Here is a 6285-nt window from a genome sequence, read left to right as displayed (position 1 = left end):
CCGGGACAGGGACACGGGGGGACAGGGACACCGGGACACGGGGACAGGGACACGGGGACAGGGACACGGGGGGACAGGGACACCGGGACAGCGACACGGGGACAGCGACACCCGGACAGTGACACCGGGACACGGGGGGACACGAGGACAGTGAGGGGACAGGGACACGGGGACAGCGACACCGGGACACGGGACACGGGACACGGGGACACGGGGACAGCGACACCGGGACACGGGGACACGGGGACAGCGACACCGGGACAGCGACACCGGGACACGGGGGGACAGGGACACCGGGACAGCGACACCAGGACAGTGACACCGGGACACGGGACACGGGGACAGGGGGACACTGAGGGGACAGGGGAGGACACGGGGACACAGGGACGGGGGGGACATTGAGGGGACGCGGGGGGACAGGGGGACACTGAGGGGACACTGAGGAGACAGGGGGACATTGGGGATTTGGGGACATTTGGGGACACGGGGGGACAGGGGGGTGGCAGTGACAGAAGGGTGGGGGGGACAGAGGGACATGGGGGGGACTTGGGGAAACACGGGGGGGACTGGGATGGACTGGGGGGAACTGGGGGGGACTGGGAGGGACTGGGAGGGACTGGGAGCGCTGGGGTCCCTGACAGATGCCCCCTGTCCCCTCTGTCCCTGTCCCTGTCCCCATCCTTGTCCCCTCTGTCCCTGTCGCTGTCCCTGTCCCGTCCCTGTCCCTGTCCCTGTCCCTGTCCCTGTCCCATCCCTGTCCCTGTCCCTGTCCCTTTGTCCCATCCCTGTCCCTTTGTCCCGTTCCTGTCCCTGTCCCATTCCTGTCCCTTTGTCCCGTTCCTGTCCCTGTCCCTGTCCCTGTCCCATTCCTGTCCCTTTGTCCCGTTCCCGTCCCTGTCCCGTTCCTGTCCCTGTCCCATCCCTGTCCCATCCCTGTCCCTGTCCCTGTCCCTGTCCCATTCCTGTCCCTTTGTCCCGTTCCTGTCCCTGTCCCTGTCCCTGTCCCATTCCTGTCCCTTTGTCCCGTTCCTGTCCCTGTCCCTTTGTCCCGTTCCCGTCCCTGTCCCTTTGTCCCGTTCCCGTCCCTGTCCCTTTGTCCCTGTCCCTATCCCATCCCTGTCCCGTTCCTGTCCCTGTCCCTTTGTCCCGTTCCTGTCCCTTTGTCCCGTTCCTGTCCCTTTGTCCCGTTCCCGTCCCTGTCCCTTTGTCCCGTTCCTGTCCCATCCCTGTCCCGTTCCTGTCCCATCCCTGTCCCTTTGTCCCATCCCTGTCCCTTTGTCCCGTTCCTGTCCCATCCCTGTCCCTTTGTCCCGTTCCTGTCCCATCCCTGTCCCTTTGTCCCGTTCCCGTCCCTGTCCCTTTGTCCCGTTCCTGTCCCTGTCCCCAGAGCTGGACGCGGTCACCGTGGGTCTCTCGTGTCTCCTGGTGCTGCTGCTGCTGGGCCTGGCGGCGCTGGGGCTGCTGGGGCACCGCCGGTACTGGGGATACTGGGGATACTGGGAATGGGACTGGGGGGGACTGGGAGGGAACTGGGAGGGACTGGGAGGGACTGGGATGGACTGGGGGGGACTGGGATGGACTGGGATGGACTGGGAGGGAACTGGGAGGGACTGGGAGGGAACTGGGAGGGAACTGGGATGGACTGGGAGGGACTGGGAGGGACTGGGATGGACTGGGGGGGACTGGGAGGGACTGGGAGGGAACTGGGAGGGAACTGGGATGGACTGGGGGGGACTGGGAGGGACTGGGAGGGAACTGGGAGGGAACTGGGATGGACTGGGAGGGACTGGGATGGACTGGGGGGGACTGGGAGGGAACTGGGAGGGACTGGGATGGACTGGGATGGACTGGGAGGGAACTGGGATGGAACTGGGAGGGAACTGGGAGGGAACTGGGGGGGACTGGGAGGGGACTGGGAGGGAGTGGGATGGACTGGGATGGACTGGGAGGGAACTGGGAGGGACTGGGAGGGACTGGGAGGGAACTGAGAGCAGTGGGATACCACCAGTACTCAGGGATTTTGGGGAGCTGTAGGATTTTGGGGGTCTCTATGGGATTTTGGGGTGATCTGTAGGATTTTGGGGGTCTCTATGGGATTTTTGGGGTCTCTATGGGATTTTGGGGTGCCGTGTGTGATTTTGGGGTCCCCAGGACGCTGCGGGCCAAGCTGTGGATGGGAGCACGGGGTCCCTGTAGGATTTGGGGTCTCTGTGGGATTTTGGGGGTGATCTGTGGGATTTTGGGGTGCTCTATGGGATTTTTGGGGTCTCTATGGGATTTTGGGGGGCTGCTGAGGATTTTGGGGTGCCGTGTGTGATTTTGGGGTCCCCAGGACGCTGCGGGCCAAGCTGTGGACTGGAGCACGGGGTCCCTGTAGGATTTGGGGTCTCTGTGGGATTTTGGGGTGCTCTATGGGATTTTGGGGTGCTCTATGGGATTTTTGGGGTCTCTATGGGATTTTTGGGGTCTCTGTGGGATTTTGGGGTGCCGTGTGTGATTTTGGGGTCCCCAGGACGCTGCGGGCCAAGCTGTGGACTGGAGCGCGGGGTCCCTGTAGGATTTGGGGTCTCTGTGGGATTTTGGGGTGCTCTATGGGATTTTGGGGTGCTCTATGGGATTTTTGGGGTCTCTATGGGATTTTGGGGTGCCGTGTGTGATTTTGGGGTCCCCAGGACGCTGCGGGCCAAGCTGTGGATGGGAGCACGGGGTCCCTGTAGGATTTGGGGTCTCTGTGGGATTTTGGGGGTGCTCTGTAGGATTTTTGGGGTCTCTATGGGATTTTGGGGGGCTGCTGAGGATTTTGGGGTGCCGTGTGTGATTTTGGGGTCCCCAGGACGCTGCGGGCCAAGCTGTGGATGGGAGCGCGGGGTCCCTGTAGGATTTGGGGTCCCTGTGGGATTTTGGGGTCTCTATGGGATTTTGGGGGTGATCTGTAGGATTTTTGGGGTCTCTATGGGATTTTGGGGTGCTCTATGGGATTTTGGGGTCTCTATGGGATTTTGGGGTGCTCTATGGGATTTTTGGGGTCTCTGTGGGATTTTGGGGTGCTCTATGGGATTTTGGGGTGCTCTATGGGATTTTGGGGTCTCTATGGGATTTTTGGGGTCTCTGTGGGATTTTGGGGTGCTCTATGGGATTTTTGGGGTCTCTGTGGGATTTTTGGGGTGCTCTATGGGATTTTTGGGGTCTCTGTGGGATTTTGGGGTGCTCTATGGGATTTTGGGGTCTCTTTGGGATTTTGGGGTGCTCTATGGGATTTTGGGGTGCTCTATGGGATTTTTGGGGTGCTCTATGGGATTTTTGGGGTCTCTGTGGGATTTTGGGGTGCCGTGTGTGATTTTGGGGTCCCCAGGACGCTGCGGGCCAAGCTGTGGACGGGAGCACGGGGTCCCTGTAGGATTTGGGGTCTCTGTGGGATTTTGGGGGGCTGCTGAGGATTTTGGGGTGCCGTGTGTGATTTTGGGGTCCCCAGGACGCTGCGGGCCAAGCTGTGGATGGGAGCGCGGGGTCCCTGTAGGATTTGGGGTCTCTGTGGGATTTTGGGGTGCTCTATGGGATTTTTGGGGTCTCTATGGGATTTTGGGGTGCTCTATGGGATTTTGGGGTGCCGTGTGTGATTTCGGGGTCCCCAGGACGCTGCGGGCCAAGCTGTGGACGGGAGCACGGGGTCCCTGTAGGATTTGGGGTCTCTGTGGGATTTTGGGGTCTCTATGGGATTTTGGGGGTGATCTGTAGGATTTTTGGGGTCTCTATGGGATTTTTGGGGTCTCTATGGGATTTTGGGGTGCCGTGTGTGATTTTGGGGTCCCCAGGACGCTGCGGGCCAAGCTGTGGACGGGAGCACGGGGTCCCTGTAGGATTTGGGGGTCTCTGTGGGATTTTGGGGTGCTCTATGGGATTTTTGGGGTCTCTTTGGGATTTTTGGGGTCTCTGTGGGATTTTGGGGTGCCGTGTGTGATTTTGGGGTCCCCAGGACGCTGCGGGCCAAGCTGTGGACGGGAGCACGGGGTCCCTGTAGGATTTGGGGTCTCTGTGGGATTTTGGGGTCTCTATGGGATTTTGGGGGTGATCTGTAGGATTTTTGGGGTCTCTATGGGATTTTTGGGGTGCTCTATGGGATTTTTGGGGTCTCTATGGGATTTTGGGGTGCCGTGTGTGATTTCGGGGTCCCCAGGACGCTGCGGGCCAAGCTGTGGATGGGAGCACGGGGTCCCTGTAGGATTTGGGGGTCTCTGTGGGATTTTGGGGTCTCTGTGGGATTTTGGGGTCTCTATGGGATTTTGGGGGTGATCTGTAGGATTTTTGGGGTCTCTATGGGATTTTTGGGGTGCTCTATGGGATTTTTGGGGTCTCTATGGGATTTTGGGGTGCCGTGTGTGATTTCGGGGTCCCCAGGACGCTGCGGGCCAAGCTGTGGCCGCCGGTGCCGGGCCCCGAGCGCGAGTTCGAGGGGCTCTTCAGCGCCTACGGCGGCAACTTCCAGGTGAGAGAAAATTCGGGGTTTTGGGGTTTTGGGGGGTTTTGGGGGAGTTTGGGGGTTTTGGGGTTTTTTGGGGATATTTGGGGGATATTTTGAGGATATCTGGGGGATAATTGGGAGATATTTGGGGGATATTTGGGGGTATTTTGTGGATATTTTGTGGAAGTTTAGGGGACTTTTTAGGGATATTTTGTGGATACTTTGGGGACATTTTGGGATAATTTGGGGGTTTCTTGTGGACATTTTGTGGATGTTTAGGGGATATTTTGGGGATACTTTGGGTATACCTTGTGGATATTTGGGGGATACTTTGGGGATATTTTGTGGATATTTAGGGGACATTTTGGTGATATTTTGTGGAGAATTTGGAGATACTTTGTGGATATTTGGGGGATATTTTGTGGATATTTAGGGGACATTTTGGGGATAATTTGTGGATATTTGGGGGATAATTTGGGGGTGTTTTGTGGAGAGTTTGTGGATATTTAGGGGATATTTTGGGGATACTTTGTGGATATTTGGGGGATAATTTGGGGGTGTTTTGTGGAGAGTTTGTGGATATTTAGGGGATATTTTGGGGATACTTTGTGGATATTTGGGGGATAATTTGGGGGTGTTTTGTGGAGAGTTTCTGGATATTTAGGGGATATTTTGGGGATACTTTGCGGATATTTGGGGGATGCTTTGGGGGTATTTAGGGGATATTTTGTGGATATTTAGGGGACATTTTGGGGATAATTTGGGGGTATTTGGGGGATAATTTGTGGGTATTTTGTGGACAGTTTGTGGATATTTAGGGGGTATTTTGGAGATATTTTGTGGATAATTTGGGGATACTTTGTGGATATTTTGGGGATACTTTGGGGATATTTTGTGGAGAGTTTGTGGATATTTAGGGGATATTTTGGGGATACTTTGCGGATATTTGGGGGATGCTTTGGGGGTATTTAGGGGACATTTTGTGGCTATTTCGGGGCTATTTCCGGGACACTTTGGGTGACCTCTGGGGCCATTTGGGGCTCCCTAACCCGTCCCCCTCCCCAGCTGTGGCTGTGCCAGGCTCCCGGCTCTCCCCGCGCCCCCCCCGCGATGGAGGCCGAGGAGGCTCCGGAGGAGGTGGGGGAGGGGCCGGGGCTCGCCCCCCCCGCCGAGCCCCCCCCGGAGGGGGCGGAGCCTCCGGCGCCAAGCCCCGCCCCCCCCGCGCCGGGCCCCTCCCCCTCGCCCAGCTTCGAGTACACGCTGTTCGAGCCCGGCCCCGCCCTGCTACGCCCCGCCCCCCGGCCCGCAGGACACGCCCCCTGCTCACCAGGCCACGCCCCCTGTGTCACAGGCCACGCCCCCTGCCACGCTGACCACGCCCCTTGTATCACAGGCCACGCCCCCTGCTCCCCAGACCACGCCCCCTGCTCCCGAGGCCACGCCCCTTGCATCACACACCACGCCCCCTGCTCACCAGGCCACGCCCCCTGCCCTACAGGCCACGCCCCTTGCATAAAAGACCACGCCCACTGCTCTCCAGCCCACCCCCCCTGCTCCCCAGACCACGCCCCCTGCCCTGAAGGCCACGCCCCCTGCATCACAGACCACGCCCCTTGCTCCCCAGGCCACTCCTCCTGCCCCCCAGGCCACGCCCCCTGCCCCACTGACCACGCCCCCTGCTCACCAGGCCACGCCCCCTGTCCCACTGACCACGCCCCCTACGCCAACCTGGGCCACGCCCACAAGGGGGCGGAGCCCAAGTGGGGGGCGGGGCACGCCCACCATTACGTCATCTGCTCCTGAGGGGGCGGGGCCGCCATGACGTC

The 6285-nt window shown here is 59.4% G+C and overlaps 1 non-coding gene across 1 annotated transcript; it reads left to right on the top strand.

The window, feature by feature from the left end:
* The first annotated feature begins 1430 nt into the window (after nt 1-1430).
* On the top strand, nt 1431-5611 carry LOC110479082 (uncharacterized). The gene is made up of 3 exons (XR_013342007.1): nt 1431-1475; nt 4396-4483; nt 5525-5611. It is a non-coding gene; the product is annotated as an uncharacterized LOC110479082 (transcript).
* The last annotated feature ends 674 nt before the right edge of the window (nt 5612-6285 follow it).

The sequence above is a fragment of the Lonchura striata genome, unplaced genomic scaffold (genome assembly GCF_046129695.1).
Source record: "Lonchura striata isolate bLonStr1 unplaced genomic scaffold, bLonStr1.mat Scaffold_273, whole genome shotgun sequence".
Classification (NCBI taxonomy): domain Eukaryota; kingdom Metazoa; phylum Chordata; class Aves; order Passeriformes; family Estrildidae; genus Lonchura; species Lonchura striata.
The sequence above is the reverse complement of the archived record's forward strand: the minus strand, read 5'-3'. Positions and strand labels throughout refer to the sequence as shown.